The sequence below is a fragment of the Pongo abelii genome, chromosome 4, assembly GCF_028885655.2.
Source record: "Pongo abelii isolate AG06213 chromosome 4, NHGRI_mPonAbe1-v2.0_pri, whole genome shotgun sequence".
Lineage (NCBI taxonomy): Eukaryota > Metazoa > Chordata > Mammalia > Primates > Hominidae > Pongo > Pongo abelii.
Genome location: NC_071989.2, coordinates 176,938,849 through 176,958,953, shown reverse-complemented (window position 1 = coordinate 176,958,953; position 20,105 = coordinate 176,938,849). Strand labels below are relative to the sequence as shown.

General features: G+C 41.2%; 1 protein-coding gene across 19 annotated transcripts in view; it reads right to left on the bottom strand.

Moving 5' to 3' along the window:
* TENM2 (teneurin transmembrane protein 2) overlaps window positions 1-20,105 on the bottom strand; it is a 1,285,801-nt gene that overhangs the window by 185,415 nt on the left and 1,080,281 nt on the right. The gene's annotated exons all lie outside the window — the stretch shown is intronic.

Here is a 20,105-nt window from a genome sequence, read left to right as displayed (position 1 = left end):
TCCTAAGCCAAAAGAACAAAACTGGAGGCATCATGCTACCTGACTTCAAACTATACTACAAGGATACAGGAACCAAAACAGCATGGTACTGGTACCAAAACAGAGATACAGACCCATGGAACAGAACAGAGCCCTCAGAAATAATACCACACATCTACAACCATCTGATCTTTGACAAACCTGACAAAAACAAGAAATGGGGAAAGGATTCCGTATTTAATAAATGGTGCTGGGAAAACTGGCTAGCCATATGTAGAAAGCTGAAACTGGATCCCTTCCTTACACCTTATACAAAATTAATTCAAAATGGATTAAAGACTTAAATGTTAGACCTAAAACCATAAAAACCCTAGAAGAAAACCTAGGCAATAGCATTCAGGACATAGGCATGGGCAAGGACTTCATGACTAAAACACCAAAAACAATGGCAACGAAAGCCAAAATCGACAAATGGGATCTAATTAAATTAAAGACCTTCTGCACAGCAAAAGAAACTACCATCAGAGTGAACAGGCAACCTACAGAATGGGAGAAAATTTTTACAGTCTACCCATCTGAAAAAGGGCTAATATCCAGAATCTACAAGGAACTTAAACAAATGTACAAGAAAAAAATCAAACAACCCCATCAAAAAGTGGGCAAAGGATATGAACAGACACTCCTCAAAAGAAGACATTTATGCAGCCAACAGACACATGAAAAAATGCTCATCATCACTGGCCATCAGAGAAATGCAAATCAAAACCACAATGAGCTACCATCTCACACCAGTTAGAATGGCGATCATTAAAAAATCAGGAAACAACAGGTGCTAGAGAGGATGTGGAGAAATAGGAACACTTTTACACTGTTGGTGGGAGTGTAAACTAGTTCAACCATTGTGGAAGACAGTGTGGCAATTCCTCAAGGATCTAGAACTAGAAATACCATTTGACCCAGCCATCCTGTTACTGGGTATATACCCAAAGGATTATAAATCATGCTGCTATAAAGACACATGCACTCGTATGTCTATTGCAGCACTATTCACAATAGCAAAGACTTGGAACCAAACAAAATGTCCATCAATGGTAGACTGGTTTAAGAAAATATGGCACATATACACCATGGAATACTATGCAGCCATAAAAAAGGATGAGTTCATGTCCTTTGTAGGGACATGGATGAAGCTGGAAACCATCATTCTGAGCAAACTATCACAAGGACAGAAAACCAAACACCGTATGTTCTCACTCATAGGTGGGAATTGAACAATGAGAACACTTGGACACAGGGTGGGGAACATCACACACCGGGGCCTGTCATGGGGTGGGGGGAGAGGGGAGGGATAGTATTAGGAGATATACCTAACGTAAATGACGAGTTAATGGGTGCAGCACACCAACATGGCATATGTATACTTATGTAACAAACCTGCATGTTGTGCACATGTACCCTAGAATTTAAAGTATTATTTAAAAAAAAAGAGTGGGAGACTTATCTGTTTCACTTAATTCAGCATCCCCCATGCCTAGAACAGTGCTTGGCACATAGTGGGTACTCATTAAAGATGTTTATTGCATGAATGAAAAAGATTTAGGCCAAAAGGAAATAATATCTAGAGTGAAGGGTATACCTACAAGGTGGAGTTTTGGTGACACAACTACTTAAAGGACATAATCTCTTCAGGAAATGCCTTTTGGAAATTTTAGTGAACACTGTAGTTTTCTCTTATTTTTGCTTGCTAACTGCTCAGATGCTACTATGAGTTAACATTTAATGAGGCCAGGCACGCTCTAAGTGATTCATGCTCATAATAACCCTACTGAATACAAATGATTCCTGTTTTGCATATGAGGAAACCAAGACACAGAGAGGTTACATAGCTTGCCCAACAGTCAGTAAGTGGTGGGGCTGAGATTCACACCCAAGCAGCCAGCTTCAAAGAGGACACTCTTAAACCAGTGTATTAGTCTTCTCAATAAGCCTAATGAACAGGCAGCCAGTAGAGGGTGCTGGCCCGCCGCTCTCATTTGCACATGTGTGTGTATTCACAGGACCACAGGGTGCAGTCAACCTCAGCCCAGTCTTTGATGGGCAGGGGAGCCCCAGCCAACATCTGGTTTCACTTAGAAGGCCTAAGGGTCCCTAAATTGGAGTTCATAGAAAAATCTGAAGCATGGCTCTCAAGCCTGTTATGCTGCAAGGGCAAATGAATGTAAAACTATTTGTTCCTTCAACAAATACTGAGCAATCACCATGTGCCTGGCACTGCTCTGTGTACTGGGGATACAGCAGTGAATGATACAGACAAGGCTCCCGTCCTCCTGGAGCTGACATTTATAAGGGGGAATATAATGTCAGGGAGGGAGGAGAGCTGTGAGTAAAAAATAAAGCAAACCAGCCAGGTGCGGTGGTTCACGCCTGTAATCCCAGCACTTTGGGAAGCCGAGGTGGGTGGCTTACGAGGTCAGGAGGTCGAGACCAGCCTGGCCAACATTGTGAAACCCTGTCTCTGCTAAAAATATCAAAATTAGACGAGCGTGGTGGGGTGCACCTGTAGTCCCAGCTATGCAGGAGGCTGAGGCAGGAGAATCGCTTGAACCTGGGAGGCAGAGGTTGCAGTGAGCCGAGATCACACCACTGCATTCCAGCCTGGGTGACAGAGTGAGACTCTGTCTCAGAAATAAAATAAAATAAAATAAAAATAAAGCAAACTAGACAACCCAAATGTCCATCAACAGGTGAATGATCACACACATTGTGGAATATACATACAATTGAAAATCTACTCACTAATAAAAGGAATAAGCCACAGAAACTGATATGGTTTGGCTGTGTCCTCACCCATATCTCATCTTGAATTGTAGCTCCCATAATTCCCATGCGTCGTGGGAGGGAGCCGGTGGGAGGTATTTGAATCATGGGGGTGGGTCTTTCCTGTGCTGTTCTCATGATAGTGAATAGGTCACCTGAGATCTGATGGTTTTATAAGGGAAGTTCCCTTGCAAATGCTCTCTTGCCTGCTGCCACCATGTAAGATGTGCCTTTACTCCTCCTTTGCCTTCTGCCATGATTGTGAGGCCTCCCCAGCCATGTGGAACTGTGAGTCCATTAAAATTCCTTTCCTTTATGAATTACCCAGTCTCGAGTATGTCTTTATTAGCAGCATGAGAACAGACTAATACAGGTACAAACAACACCATGGGTGAATCTCACTGACATTCTGCGAGTGAAAGAAGGCAGACACAAGAGCACGTGATTCCTTGCATATGAAACTCTAGTGGAGACAAATCTAACCTCCAGTGACAGAAAGCAGATCAGCGGTTGCTTGGGCCTGGAGGTGGGGTTGGTGTGGGGCACGGGGGAGCTGTTGGGTGGTGGCATTGTCCTCTATTATGTCTGTGGTGGTGCTTACAGAGGTGGATACAGTTTTCAGATTTTAGGGATCCAAGTGGACACTTAGGAAATGTGTGCATTGGTGCATGTTTTAGCAGCACAATTAGCAATTGCAAAAATATGGAACCAGCCCAAATCCCCATCAATCAACAAGTGGATAAAGAAAATGTGGTATATATATACCACGGAATACTACTCAGACATTAAAAGCAATGAAATAATGACATTCATAGCAACCTGAATGGAAATGGAGACCATTATTCTAAATGAAGTAACTCAGGAATGGAAAACCAAACATTGTATGTTCTCACTCATAAGTGGGAGCTAAGCTTTGAGGACACAAAGGCATAAGAATGATACAATGGACTTTGGGGCCTCAGGGGAAAGGGTGGAAGCGGGGTGAGGGATAAAAAAACTACACATTGGGTACAGTGTACACTGCTTGGGTGATGGGTGCACCAAAATCTCAGAAATCACCACTAAAGAACTTATTCACGGAACCAAACACCACCTGTTAACCAAAATCTGTTGAAATAAATTTTTAAAAGTGTGCCTTGGGTAGTTTTAACATTATACCTAAATTAAGTTGATTTAAGAAAAATAAAGCATAAAGCATGAAGGAGTATTCTGTTGTAGATTCACTTGTCAGGAAAGGGCTTATGGAGGCATGAGGAGTAAAAAAGTCAGGGGGAGCCACCTGAATATCTGGGGGATCATTCCAGGAAGAGAAGACATCCAGTGCAGAATGTTCGGAGGCAGAATGAGCTTGACAGGGCTGAGGGAGAGCAAGTGAGCTGATGTGGTGGAGCCCAGGGAGTGAGGAGGAGACTGCTGCTTAACCAGACTGCAGAGGGACTGGCCAGCCACAGAGACCGATCTTCTGTCAGCTGTTTACTGAACACCTACTGCGGACGGCCACAGCTGTGAGTGATGGAGACGCAGCAGGGAATAGAACAGCTGCTGCCCTTCTGGAGCTGATATTCTAGAACAACTTCAGATTTTTCCCTTTGCATGATGGGAGGCCAGTGGAGGGTTGCAGAGGCTGAAAAGATGAGACTAGAGCCTGTTTTTGTCATAATAGGAAAGCGTCTTGCCTGGTGTGTTTACTGGTTCCTATGAAGGCCCTCTGGGGTTGGCAGGGGCTTTGGTGGTTTGCTGGTTGAAGATAAGCAGATTACGGGTTCTGCCAAATTTCCTCCCTCCATATATCAAGCCTAAAATTGTGGTTTTCAAGTTCCAAAGGAGTATATTTTGAATGTCTCTGGTATGGGAGGAAGGTGATGTAGGGTAAATGAAAAATGAATAGAAAAGGGTAAATTGTCTCAACGGAAGGATAAGGTAATATGATCACCGCGAATATTTGGCACATTCCAGCAGCCCTTCTCAGAGCTGTTTCAGAATGGGATTCCCAACAGAAACAGTAACGAGGCTGGGCCAGACAAAGGCAGGGACAATTCATTTCCCGATAGGTGAATGAGTTCCCTGGAAATTCCAGGACAGGCATTGGTGCTGGTGTCCACTAGCCACACGAGGGCAGGGCTAGCTCTGCCCTGTCCCTGGCTGCAGCCCCTTGGCATGTCGCATATAGGTGCTCAGTAAATGTCGGCTGAATACAACATGATGGCCTGCCTCTGGCAGAATGTGCATCCATCTGAAGACAGGGTCTCCTTCAGGGAATGTTGACCCTTCTCACGTGAAATTTCTGAGAACAGGGGAAACAGTTAGAAACCGTAAGTCTTGATCTCTTATTTTCAACAAGATTTTCCCCAGGTACATGAAAGTGTGCATTCCCAGTTAGAAGGGTAACCCATAGCTTTAGGGCATTTGGCCACTTTTTCCTTTTACTTAACATGTGTTCCTAGCTGGAGTTGTGTACACAGCTGCAAATATGCAACAACTCAACACAGGGACACAGCCATTAAACCTCCAGAGGGGCTGCCCCTCTAGGTCACTCTTGCTCTGTCGGAGCCTGTTCTACAAGGAAAAGGTATGTCCCCATTAGCGAAGACTGACTAAAGCAAAGCAGTTTTGGTCAATTGTTACACGAAGCTTCAACACAGCCCACACGACAAGGCGTGTCTTGGTTTGCCCTCTGCTTAGAAAGGCCCTCTCTTGTCTTTCTCTTTACCTGCTTAACTCACCCTCAAAGATTCACCTTGTGTAGCCTCTCCTCCAGGAGGCTGCCCTAAAATCCCTCTCAGGTTAAAAGTGGTGGCCAACTTTTATGCTCCCAAGCCTCCTGTATCCAACCCTCTAATAATAACAATAGCTGATATTTGTTGAATATGTTATGTGAGGGACAGGAACAGATCATGTAGATGACATATGGTAGTGGCTCCAGGAAACATACAAGAGCATAGTGCTAGCAGGGTGAATGTTATTCCACCTCTCCCATCCCATGAAGAGCTGTGCTTGGGCTGCACACAGGTAGATGCCGTGTGCACTGTGTCCCCCGGAGAGGCACCCCAAACCTCTGCTACCTCTCCTATTCATAGAAGGATGGGGAGGAGACAGGAATCGCTTGACTGAGTAGGAAGACTCTGAGCTCTGCAGTCTATACTAGAGTCTCGACAACCAGCTGAAGCGCAGTTTGCATATCAGTATTGGTATCGGCCAGCATCCTTGCTGTTCTCCCTGGAGAGCCGCCTTGTTGCTAGGCTACCTGAGAGTGAGCTATAAGTGTTGTAGACCAGTTAGATTGATTGATTCATCTCCATGGGGTGCTTACCATTTCCTGGGCATTATCTCATTTATTCTTACAAAACAGCCTGATGAGGTATAGTCCTCATTTTCTGGATGTTGAAACTAAATCTAGAGAGACTCATCCGGAAACACTTCGTAGGAGAGATAAGATTCAAACCCAGACCAAGATGATTGTAGAGTGTCAGCTCTTATCCTCCACCCTGGACTGCAGCTCACGACCCTCCCTACTTGATGTTGCCATCGTTTCTTAACTTGTCAGGTCTCCATCTCCTTAAAGGCAGAGCCGATGCTTTTAATCACTGTATCCCCAGTACAGACATTCAATGAGTATTTGTTGAGCACATGAATGGATTGATTTTATATTTCATCTTCTCACAAGGTCATGCCCTCATCATGCTGCCTTTTCATCCAACCCAAGAGAAGGGTAGAAAGTATGGCTCTGAAGACCAAGTGAGCCATAATGTTGACCTCACAGAGCCTTGGGGTCAAAGTCAGTGAAATTAATGAGCATTTCAAGGCTATTCCAAGGTGCACAAAGGCTGCACCATGGGGCCAGAAGAATGAATGTTTTACCTCTCAGTGCCTTGCTGATGTGATTTCGTATTTACTGCACATTCCCATCTAATTGTCTTTAGCAATGGTTTATCAAATGTCACATTTGGCTCCTTGTCCTCCCAAGATCAATAGGAGGGCCTAACGTGGGCTGGCTGTGAAAATATATCAAACATATCACCAAGAAGAGGGAGCAAACTGGGGATGTGTCCAGTCACAAAATGACTTCCCAAGCCCTAACGAGGAACAGAAGCACAGGCATTGCGCAGCTTCTGTTGAAGCATGAGCTGCACCTTTCACCAGGCTGAAGTGTAACTTTGCACAAGTCTTCAGCTCTGAGTTCTGCTCTCTCATACCCAAAGTGGGAATAATAAAAGTCCCCACCCCTGAGGGGCACTGTGAGTTCGGCTCGGCTCATGGTAAGCACTCAATTAATGTGAGCTGCTCTCATGGTTATTATTGTTATCATAACACCTTGATGTATTATAAATCCTTTGAGCTGGCAATTCCGGTCCAAGAATTCATCACAAGGAAATTATTAAAAAATATAAGAACATAGACCTGAAAGAATGTTTACTGTAGAATGATTTATCATATTGAAAAAGGGGGATTGCTTGAAAAAAATTTTATTCAAGACAATGGACTATTTTGAGGCATTTAAAATGAGTTTATGGAAAAATATTCAGACTTGGAAAGATGTCCTCCATCTATTATTAAGCAAAGACTCAGGGTAAAAATTGTGTGTGTGTGGTATGATCCTGTGTTTGTAAAAATGATGACTCTATGTGAACAGAAAACAGTCTGGAAAATATACTCAAAAATGTTAATGTTTTCTGTTTTTCCTATCATCACCATGTCTTACTTTATAATGAGAAAAACACAAATAAAAGTTAGCTTTAAAAAAATTGAAATCTGTTTTGTTTGTGTGGGGTTGTGTGTCATGAATGCTTTGAAACCATGATAATAATAGCTTACATCATTTCTATGTGCCAGCGTGAATCTAAGTGCTTTATAAAGATTGCTTCATTTACATCCAATATTGCTCTGAGCACATAATATTATCTCCAGTTTATAGATGAGGTAACTGAGGCACAGAAAGGCCGAATGACTTGCCCAAGGTCATACAGCTTAGAAGTATTGGAGGTTGGAGTTCAGAGTCAGATAGTTTGGACTGGTCTATACTCCTTCTGCCCAGGCTCTCCAGCTTTTCCTGTCTGGAACAGCAGCAGTTCCACAGCGGTTTCTTTCTCTTTCTCTTTTCCTTTGCCCTTTCCCTTTCCTTTCCTTCTTTCTGGAACAGCAGCAGTTCCACAGCAGTTTCTTTTTCTTTTTCTTTTCTCTTCTTCCTTTCTTTCTTCCCTCCCTCCCTTCCTTCCTTCCTTTCTCTCTTTATTTTTCTTCTTTCTTTCTTTTCTTTTCTTTCTCTTTCTCTCTCTCTCTCCTTCCCTCCTTCCCTCCCTCCCTCCCTCCCTTCCTTCCTTCCTCTCTTTCTCTCTTTTTCTCCTTCCTTCCTTTCTCTCTCTCTTTCTTTCTTTCTTTCTTTCTGACAGGATCTCACTCTTTTGCCCAGGCTGGAGTGGCACAATCAGGGCTCATTGCAGCCTTGACCTCCTGGGCTCAAGCAATCTTCCCATCTCAGCCTCCCAAGTAGCTAGGACTACGGACAGATACCACCATACCTGGCTAATTAATTTTTTTTTTTTTGTTTTGTTTTGTTAGAGATGAAGTCTCACTTTGTTGTCCAGGGTGGTCTTGATATCCTGGGCTCAAGTGTTCCTCCCGCCTTGATTTCCCAAAGTGCCAGGATTATAGGCATGAGCCACCACAGCTGGCCTAAAGTTTATTTTCTAAATAAGTATTTAGATATTTTAAAAATTATAATTCAACCCCACACTGACTTGATTTATATGGTAGGATCTAGTTATCTGGGAATCATTGGAATTCGTAAGAGGCCACTTAAAATGAATACACTTAACAAATGGAAAAATGTTTGATTAGAACTTTATCTTGGAAAAGGAAACCCTGCCAAAAAGTTTATTTTATATCATATTTAGGGAAATTCACGTTATATTTGCAACTATGCTCTAGTTGTGAGAATGAACACTGAATTTTCATACGTACACAAAAACATGTAAGCACACATTTTGTTCTATCAGCTTCATCGATAGCAAAACACATGCTGTTTTTAGAGATGTCAAAACAGGAGCATTTTATGCATCTTAGAATCAATGAAACACACAGGACAGTGCAGCATCACTTAGTTTGACAAGTGCAACATAATCAAAAAGAGCATTTCTGTAAGCAGATGGGATATCTTCATTAAATTTCCCAGGATCTCTCTTTACGTTTTTTATAATCACCCCCTTTGATGTGCCGATCTTATCACCTTCTTTGTTAATTTTCTCTGCCTCCGTGTTTAACTGTGCTACCCTCAGCCAGATCCATATTTACCAAGGCTTTCCTCTGACACATTCAAGAAGATCCCCACCACCATTCTACTTGACTTGATAAAATTCCTGTTTTTGGCAGCAGGTGTAATTTTACTCCGTAAACAATTGTGTTTACATTGTACTGTAGATGCTCCTAGAAATGACTGAGCACCAGAGAGAAAGAAGAGGAAGGTGTCTGGCTGCTAGATCCACAACCCAGCTTTGAGCCCATAACCTCTGTCTCAGTTCTTCCATCTGTAAAAGGGGACTGCCACTAATGCTACCTAGCTCATATGGTGTTGTGAAGATAAAACAAGATAATGCACATGGAACAATCAGTCCCTGTTACATTGTGGCCCTCAGATAGTGCTGGCTATTATTCCGAGTGGGTTTAGACATCATGTTAAATGGAGAGGGACCTCTGAGTGCAAGACATTTTTATAAGAGCTCGGATGAATGATTAATGAATATTGTCATCTCAGAACAACTTTAGCTTCCCTACAAAGCATCCTTACTGAGAGGGGCTTCAATGAACATTTTAGAAGCCATTAATTTTTGTGAAGATCTCGGAATAAAGCTTTTCCTAACATCTCTGAGCATACACTGAACTTCTGTAACTGTCGTTTATCAGGAAGCTTAAAGATCTGTACTAGGCTTTCTTTGAATCCAGGCCGATGTGTGTCTGCTCAGATAAAGTCGTACAAGCAATTGCACTGATGGATATTGTTCAACCAAATGCCAGGCAGAGCAGAGGCACATGTTTGATTCAAGATGTAAAATCAGGAGTGGAATTCCAAATGAATGTGTAAGATGTCCCATAGTGGTGATTTTTTTTCAAATAAGGAGAGTTTCGAAGCTTGGGTGCAACTCCCCTTTTTTTATATCTAAGGCAAGGGACGTGCCTCTCAAAATTGCACAAAAACACAAAGTATATAAATAAGTGGAATCTTGAGAAAGTGACTGGAATTACAGGTGTCATCTATATCCTCTCTTTGTTTTACTGAAAATAGACTCAACCTTGTTACAGATTGACTTATTAAACACACACACACATACACACACACACACACACACACACACACAGAGATTACAGAAATTAAGAGAAGTATAAAAGATACCCATATTACAACTACTCAAATGAATAAATGTTAAGATTTTGTCGAATTATATCCAGTCTGTGTGTGTGTATGTTGGAGACTGGGGGATGGGGTATTTGCCTTTCCTTTAATATGTTTTTATCGATAAAAGTAAGTACTCTTAAAACCTAATTCCCAGTCCTATTCTTCTTGACTATTCCTAGAGGTGACCACTCTCACGGGTTTAGTCTCTCTCTCTCTCTCTCTCTCTGGATATATATCCACACATATATATTTATACATGTGATTTATTAATACACAAACATACATATACAGAGATTAACATTATAATACTAAACATGGATTTGAAATGTAAACTTTATGCTAACAAAACTGTCACTTTCGTCTTTTTATATATAGGGTTCTATGTAAGATTTCACTTGAGGATAAAGGTCCTTTGCTTAGAAAATTTGCAAACTCCTGAATTACAGTACCTCCAAGACTCTCCTCTGTCTAAATATGTGATTTGGTGCTGCCCCTCTGAACTCACTCCTGTCTTCTCTGTTGCTGCCTTCTCTCTGAGTTCCATGAACTCAAGCCTTGTCCTTCTTGTAAAACATCCACGGTGTCCTCCTGTGCACCCTTCACACCGGTTCTCTTTCCAGTCTCCAGCATGCCATGAGATTTCTCGTTGCTCTGCTCAGTAGCTGTCCAGGAGGGTGCCCACTGACTCAGATGGCAGTTTCAGTTCCTGTCTCCTGTTAGGATGCCACCAGCTAACCAGAAGGGGCCTCTCCAGAAAGTCCTTTCCAAAAGCACTTTCAGTCCAATGCAGAAGAAGCCAAGGTTCTCTTGGTTTCACACAATCGCTCTCTACAGCTCGAGCTCCTTTGGAAAGGAAGGTTCTGAAAAATATGCCTGTAAAGATCTGGCTTCCTCCGAAATGAAATGAAACTTCATATCAGGGGCTTCTGCAAAGCGCGATTTGATGTGCTACGCAAGCTGACAGCCAAACCCTGGCACTGCCTCCACATTTCAGCTCCATGTGAAAGGTGAGGCCCAGTGGAGCCTATCTGACTGGTCAACGGGTACTAAGAGGGTAAAGAGAGAGTGGCAAGATGACAGAGCCAAGGAGCTCCAAACAGCCAGGCACCCCAGCATCCCAGGAACGCAGTTAGTCCCACATCTAATTGAAACCATGTGCAGGTTTGCTTACTTAGGCAACAAAGAAGGGGACCAGGAAAGACCAGAGTTCATTTTCAAATGAGGATCTGAAATGAAAAGGAATAAACCTGAGCTGGCAAAGACTAATACCACTAATCACCATCTATAAATCTGCTTTTAAAAAATGTCATTAGGGGAATTCTGCTGATGAGGACAAATAGAAATGTTTGCTCAGCTCATTTTATCTTGCTCCACATATGCCCAATCTGCCATATTTGCATTTATTTGGTATGATCATGGGACAATTTGTGGTCTCTTAAACTGTTTCCCCCTATTGGCTAATGAGTTTAATGTGTGGATAATTTTACTTCCCATCCCATAGATACCTCTCAGCATAAAGCATTAGGGGGTACCAGCATCTGCTCCTGTCTTACCGCCATTCAATCCCTAGAATCTCTTTTAATCAACTTGCTGGAGCTGTAAGCCCATCGTATACTTTTAAGTTGCCTCCTGGCCCCATCGGTCTGAGTGATGAAATAGGCATTTTTAATATTTGCTAAACAGGATTGTGGAGAAGGTGAAGTCCCAGCAGGGCTCCCAAGTGGTAACTGCATCTTGTTGTCTCCGGTTAATCATGTACCTAATTTGCCAATTATTGACTTGTTCTCGCAAAGGATTTTACTTGGCTTGACATATCAGTAGCAATCAGTGACGAACTGTCAAGCAAACTTACTCACTGCTTAACCACCCCAAGATTCTGACTTGCTGCAACTGCCTCTGAGATTTCCTTTGATGCCTAGCACTGTAGCCAGGTCAGATTATTCTTTTTCTTCAGTCTGTTACCTTTCTAGAACCAGGGCTGAGCAAATCTGACACAGTTTGTAGGATTTCAGATATGTGGCAAGGCGCATTAGGCTTCCACTGTACGCATACCATCCCCATAAGAATTCGAGTTAGTAGGCTAAGAAAGACTTAGATTGACTTTTTTTTTTTTTCTGTCTGTGTCTTTAAAAATGCAATGCATGAAGTCAAAACTGCTGCATTTAAAGTGCAATATAATACCTACCTTTAAAATTGGCAAAGCTTTAGAAACAATAATATTACATTTATGCAAGTGTTCAAGTAAATAAAATGGGCGTTTCCACAATGCTGCTGGTGAGTAGGAGTGTCATTGGTACACATTTTCAGGACAATTTGGGAATATAAATAAAATCCTTAAGGGTTTATTTTCAAGAAAAGGATTGAGGATGCACACAAAGGCCACTAGGACAGGTCTCATAACATTTTATGTTTAAGTCATTAGGGATCTTCATTGATATTTCTGGTGCTCCTTCCAGGGGACACCATCCGATGGTACATTCTCCTCCACTAAAGTTACGATGTGACTGCTTTGGTTGATATAAGAAGGGCTTAAATGATATGTGTGACTTCCAAGCAGAGTTCTGTAGGAATTGGTACACAATTCTCCATCTACTCCTTTCTTTGTTCCTGATAGTAGACGTTTCATAGGTCTGTGTCCTTGAATGAGGTTGACATTGAGCAAAGTTCTCGTTAACCTAAGAGGGACATGTGAAGCAGGGTTTTCTAACCTTGGCACTATTAGCACTTGAAGCTAGTGTTAATTCTTTGTGCTGGGGCTTCCCTGTGCACTGCAGGGTGTTTAGCAGCATCCTTGGCCTCTATCCACCAGGTACTAATAGCAACCTCCTCACAGTGTGACAACCAGATCTATTTCCAGGCGTTGTCAAATGTTTCCAGGGTGGGAGTGGGGACAGGGCAAAATCACCCCTGTTTGAAAGCCACTAATGGTGTAGCATAAACAAGAAAAAAAAAAAACAAAACAAAACCTTTGTTCTTTGAAGCTACCATTATTCTAGGTTCTTTTTTTTTTTTCACTGAAATGGATACATTTTATTATTAAAAAAATAATATATAAACATTTAGCAAAAGGGGACTGCTTTATATTAGGAGTGTTTTTACTTTTTTCTTTTGTTTCTCTGTTTCTAAAACTTTTCTGCAATGAAATGTAGTTTTTTCTTCAGAAAGAAGAAGAAACTAGAAAATTAATTTATTAAAAAAACCTATATTTGTATAATTGCCTATCTATATACAGGATTTGCCAGGGCTACACAGAAATTCTAAGTATAATAGAACACTCATATATCATAGCTTTCTATTGTGCTTTAGTTTACAAAGAGTTTTCCCATCTTACCTTTGTTGTTATTGTGTAATTACAACCAAGCATTGTGAAGCAGGTTACATAGGTAGAAAAGGAAACTGAAGCTAAGAGAAGTTAAGGGACGTGCTCAAAGTCCCCTGGTTAATGTGTGGCAGAGTCTACATTCTGGACATTTTCTCCTATGCAATGTTGTCTCTGTATCTCTATAAAAAGCCAGTTTCAAAAAGTCAGCTGGGACAGACTCTGATTCTTGGGAAATTTAAGCAGGTATGTAATATCCTTGGACAAGGATACTAAACCTTGTAGGCTCTTGGTCAGAGCATGGCACTCAATAAAATTTAAACAACCATTTCATGTAGCACAGCCAATAGAATTTCATATTCTCCCCCCACCCCACCTCTTTCACTTTTTCTTTTTCCAGCTCAAATGAGTCACCTTGGCCAGACTGCCAATCCCCATAGAACTTACGTGCCTTGATAGGATATACCAATAAAAATGAGAAATTCTATAGTGGTTCGAGACGTCAGTCGCCTATCCCTGCAAAGAGCTAAGCACTGTCTCCTTGAGGCAATGTAGCTCATCAAATGGACATGAGTGCATGTAATGACAGCGAATGAATGTGAGAATACATACGGAGTCTTTTTCTTTCTTTCTTTCTTTTTTGAAAACAGCGCCCCTATATTGTACCTGTCTTGTGAATTTCTAAGCATTGGCACGGTGGCTTGCTTATTTGACCCCTCAACACACAGTGAACTTTCAAACTGGCAGCTGGACTGAAACCTCAGTACACATCAGCCCATGCCTATTCATTTCGCTTCCCTTGAAATGTGCGATGGGGCTGTCTCTGGAGTGGAGCTATTTTGAGAGGACAATCACTAGAACAATCACAGTCTAGGCAGGAGATGGACAGTGCGGCGTAGCCACAAAGGAAGAAAAGACATTGTCATTGAGGATTTGAGTCCTGAATGTCAGAACAGTAGGGAAGCCAGGTAGACTATGTTTCTGCCTGCTGTCCACTATCACTCAGTTACAGAGAGCTACCAACTTGACTTGCCATGATCATTGGCTTTTCCATGATTCTGGTTTCCTGGAGCATGCAAGAGAAGGGGGCAAGCAGAGCTCTGGGGGTAATGTGGGGAAGAAGTGGTTTTCTTAGCAAAGCTCCTTGCATGACTGGTTGAGAGGAAAGTTATGCTCAGCTATGCCCAGAGGCATGCTCACACTTACCTCGATAATGCCGATAAGTAGATTTCACTACTGTAAATCCTTCATTTTGCTACAAGAGAATCAGTGGAGCCTGAAGGTCAAGGACACCACCTAACAATTTGCATAACTTCTCAGAGCAGCACCCTGCAGCCTGTCCAGAAGCTACAGAAATGTGCCAGGGATTCCCTTCAGCTGAACTCCTCTCCTTGTCTTGATGAGAATCTCTTTGACAAGCAGATATGATTTCTGTTATCAAGAGTTCTGCTTGGTCAGGGGCTGTGTTAACTCATCTCCAGAAAATCAGTGTCTAGCCCTATACATATTTTTTCTGGGTGGGTGGATGGATGGATGGATGGATGGATGGATGGACGGAGGACTCATTGATTGATTACCACATTACATATTGGTCCCTATAGCACGGGCTGTGTATGATCATAAAAACCTACACAGCTCAGCTCTCCCTGCTCAAAAAAGAAATAGTCCTTTTAGTTCTTATATTGATCATTTTAGGCTGTAAGGATGGGATTGCAAATCAGTTTCATCTTGAGAGCCAACAATGGTCGATTGATAGTGGCTGCCTTAAGAGTTATATGGGAGGTATGTGTGCACTCGGCTCAGTAAAGAAAAGTGCTGTCATTGATTAGCAATGTCTGCCATGAGCTAAAGGTAAAGTCTGCCATGAGCTAAAGGTAAAGAAATTGTAAGACCCATCAGTGTGCTGTATTCAGGAAACCCATCTCACGTGCAGAGACACACATAGGCTCAAAATAAAAGGATGGAGGAAGATCTACCAAGCAAATGGAAAACAAAAAAAGGCAGGGGTTGCAATCCTAGTCTCTGATAAAACAGACTTTAAACCAACAAAGATCAAAAGAGACAAAGAAGGCCATTACATAATGGTAAAGGGATTAATTCAACAAGAAGAGCTAACTATCCTAAATATATATGCACCCAATACAGGAGCACCCAGATTCATAAAGCAAGTCCTGAGTGACCTACAAAGAGACTTAGACTCCCACACATTAATAATGGGAGACTTTAACACCCCACTGTCAACATTAGACAGATCAACGAGACAGAAAGTCAACAAGGATACCCAGGAATTGAACTCAGCTCTGCACCAAGCAGACCTAATAGACATCTACAGAACTCTCCACCCCAAATCAACAGAATATACATTTTTTTCAGCACCACACCACACCTATTCCAAAATTGACCATATCCTTGGAAGTAAAGCTCTCCTCAATAAATGTAAAAGAACAGAAATTGTAACAAACTGTCTCTCAGATCACAGTGCAATCAAGCTAGAACTCAGGATTAAGAATCTCACTCAAAACCGCTCAACTACGTGGAAACTGAACAACCTGCTCCTGAATGACTACTGGGTTCATAACGAAATGAAGGCAGAAATAAAGATGTTCTTTGAAACCAACGAGAACCAAGACACAACATACCAGAATCTCTGGGATGCATTCAAAGCAGTGTGTAGAGGGAAATTTATAGCACTAAATGCCCACAAGAGAAAGCAGGAAAGATCCAAAATTGACACCCTAACATCACAATTAAAAGAACTAGAAAAGCAAGAGCAAACACATTCAAAAGCTAGCAGAAGGCAAGAAATAACTAAAATCAGAGCAGAACTGAAGGAAATAGAGACACAAACAACCCTTCAAAAAATAAATGAATCCAGGAGCTGGTTTTTTGAAAGGATCAACAAAATTGATAGACCGCTAGCAAGATTAATAAAGAAAAAAAGAGAGAAGAATCAAATAGATGCAATAAAAAATGATAAAGGGGATATCACCACCGATCCCACAGAAATACAAACTACCATCAGAGAATATTACAAACACCTCTATGCAAATAAACTAGAAAATCTAGAAGAAATGGATAAATTCCTCAACACATACACCCTCCCAAGACTAAACCAAGAAGAAGTTCAATCTCTGAATAGACCAATAACAGGAGCTGAAATTATGGCAATAATCAATAGCTTACCAACCAAAAAAAGTCCAGGACCAGATGGGTTCACAGCCGAATTCTACCAGAGGTACAAGGAGGAGCTGGTACCATTCCTTCTGAAACTATTCCAATCAATAGAAAAAGAGGGAATCCTCCCTAACTCATTTTATGAGGCCAGCATCATCCTGATACCAAAGCCTGGCAGAGACACAACAAAAAAAGAGAATTTTAGACCAATATCCTTGATGAACATTGATGCAAAAATCCTCAATAAAATACTGGCAAACAGAATCCAGCAGCACATCAAAAAGCTTATCCACCATGATCAAGTGGGCTTCATCCCTGGGATGCAAGGCTGGTTCAATATACGCAAATCAATAAATGTAATCCAGCATATAAACAGAACCAAAGACAAAAACCACATGATTATCTCAATAGATGCAGAAAAGGCCTTTGACAAAATTCAACAACCCTTCATGCTAAAAACTCTCAATAAATTAGGAATTGATGGGACGTATCTCAAAATAATAAGAGCTATTTATGACAAACCCACAGCCAATATCATACTGAATGGGCAAAAACTGAAAGCATTCCCTTTGAAAACTGGCACAAGACAGGGATGCCCTCTCTCGCCACTTCTATTCAACATAGTGTTGGAAGTTCTGGCCAGGGCAATTAGGCAGGAGAAGGAAATCAAGGGTATTCAATTAGGAAAAGAGGAAGTCAAATTGTCCCTGTTTGCAGATGACATGATAGTATATCTAGAAAACCCCATTGTCTCAGCCCAAAATCTCCTTAAGCTGATAAGCAACTTCAGCAAAGTCTCAGGATACAAAATCAATGTGCAAAAATCACAAGCATTCTTATACATCAATAACAGACAAACAGAGAGCCAAATCATGAGTGAACTCCCATTCACAATTGCTTCAAAGAGAATAAAATACCTAGGAATCCAACTTACAAGGGATGTGAAAGACCTCTTCAAGGAGAACTACAAACCACTGCTCAAGGAAATAAAAGAGGATACAAACAAATGGAAGAACATTCCATGCTCATGGGTAGGAAGAATCAATATCATGAAAATGGCCATCCTTCCCAAGGTAATTTACAGATTCAATGCCATCCCCATCAAGCTACCAATGACTTTCTTCACAGAATTGGAAAAAACTACTTTAAAGTTCATATGGAACCAAAAAAGAGCCCGCATCGCCAAGTCAATCCTAAGCCAAAAGAACAAAGCTGGAGGCATCACGCTACCTGACTTCAAACTATACTACAAGGCTACAGTAACCAAAACAGCATGGTACTGGTACCAAAACAGAGATATAGATCAATGGAACAGAACAGAGCCGTCAGAAATAATGCCACATATCTACAACCATCTGATCTTTGACAAACCTGAGAAAAACAAGAAATGGGGAAAGGATTCCCTATTTAATAAATGGTGCTGGGAAAACTGGCTAGCCATATGTAGAAAGCTGAAACTGGATCCCTTCCTTACACCTTATACAAAAATCAATTCAAGATGGATTAAAGACTTAAATGTTAGACCTAAAACCATAAAAACCCTAGAAGAAAACCTAGGCAATACCATTCAGGACATAGGCATGGGCAAGGACTTCATGTCTAAAACACCAAAAGCAATGGCAACAAAAGCCAAAATTGACAAATGGGATCTAATTAAACTAAAGAGCTTCTGCACAGCAAAGGAAACTACCATCAGAGTGAACAGGCAACCTACAAAATGGGAGAAAATTTTCACAGCCTACTCATCTGACAAAGGGCTAATATCCAGAATCTACAATGAACTCCAACAAATTTACAAGAAAAAAACAAACAACCCCATCAAAAAGTGGGCGAAGGACATGAACAGACACTTCTCAAAAGAAGACATTTATGCAGCCAAAAGACACATGAAAAAATGCTCACCATCACTGGCCATCAGAGAAATGCAAATCAAAACCACAATGAGATACCATCTCACACCAGTTAGAATGGCGATCATTAAAAAGTCAGGAAACAACAGGTGCTGGAGAGGATGTGGAGAAATAGGAACACTTTTACACTGTTGGTGGGACTGTAAACTAGTTCAACCCTTGTGGAAGTCAGTGTGGCGATTCCTCAGGGATCTAGAACTAGAAATTCCATTCGACCCAGCCATCCCATTACTGGGTATATACCCAAAGGACTATAAATCATGCTGCTATAAAGACACATGCACACGTATGTTTATTGCGGCATTATTCACAATAGCAAAGACTTGGAACCAACCCAAATGTCCAACAATGATAGACTGGATTAAGAAAATGTGGCACATCTACACCATGGAATACTATGCAGCCATAAGAAACGATGAGTTCATGTCCTTTGTAGGGACATGGATGAAATTGGAAATCATCATTCTCAGTAAACTATCGCAAGAACAAAAAACCAAACACCGCATATTCTCACTCATAGGTGGGAATTGAACAATGAGAACACATGGACACAGGAAGGGGAACATCACACTTCAGGGACTGTTGTGGGTTGGGGGGAGGGGGGAGGGATAACATTGGGAGATATACCTAATGCTAGATGACGAGTTGGTGGGTGCAGTGCACCAGCATGGCACATGTATACATATGTAACTTACTGCACATTGGGCACATGTACCATAAAACCTAAAGTATAATAATAATAATAATAATCATAATAATTACAATAAAAGAAAAAAAAAAATAATAATGATATTGTTAACACAAAAAAAAAAAAAAAAAAAAAAAAAAAAAAAAAAAGAAATTGTAGCCTGACTACCTTGCATTTGCCAATGGTTTTTTTTAGCTTTAAGTTCTTCCAGTTGAATTTTCTAGATGAATTGCCTTTCCAACACATTTCAAAGTCAGCTTTGACTGGATATATTCATGTTTTGAGTTTTTTCCTAATGTACCTTATGTTCTTCCTGGATTTGAGGGCATACGAGGCAGGAAAAACCCACTGGTTTTTTCACAGGATATACAATTCTTATTGGAAAAGAAAACCAAACTAGGTAGGTGTTAATTTACCCCAGGTGTTATGTATAATAATAGAACTTCTACCACGACAAACTAAGGGAAGAAGGAGAGAAAAAATAATGAAATCCATAATGTAATCCAATCTCTTCACTTCCAACGCTGTGAATAATCTCACTTTCATAGTGCCAAGGACTTCCCAAGGAACTTAGTACAGGGGAGCCACAGAGAAACATCTGCTGAATTTTAGTTTATGTTACATTACTCTTTTCATATATACTGAGATGTCTCCTAGTGATATTTTAACAAATTAATCCAATAAGCAGAACATCTGAACAGAAAGTATCCAGGGATTAACCCCTAAACCTAGTAAAGCTGTTTTCATCAGGTTGGGATATTAGCGTTTATTTTTTGGAGATAAAATTCGTACGACACTGTGAATAACTGTAAGGTGGGTAGCTTTTGTGAT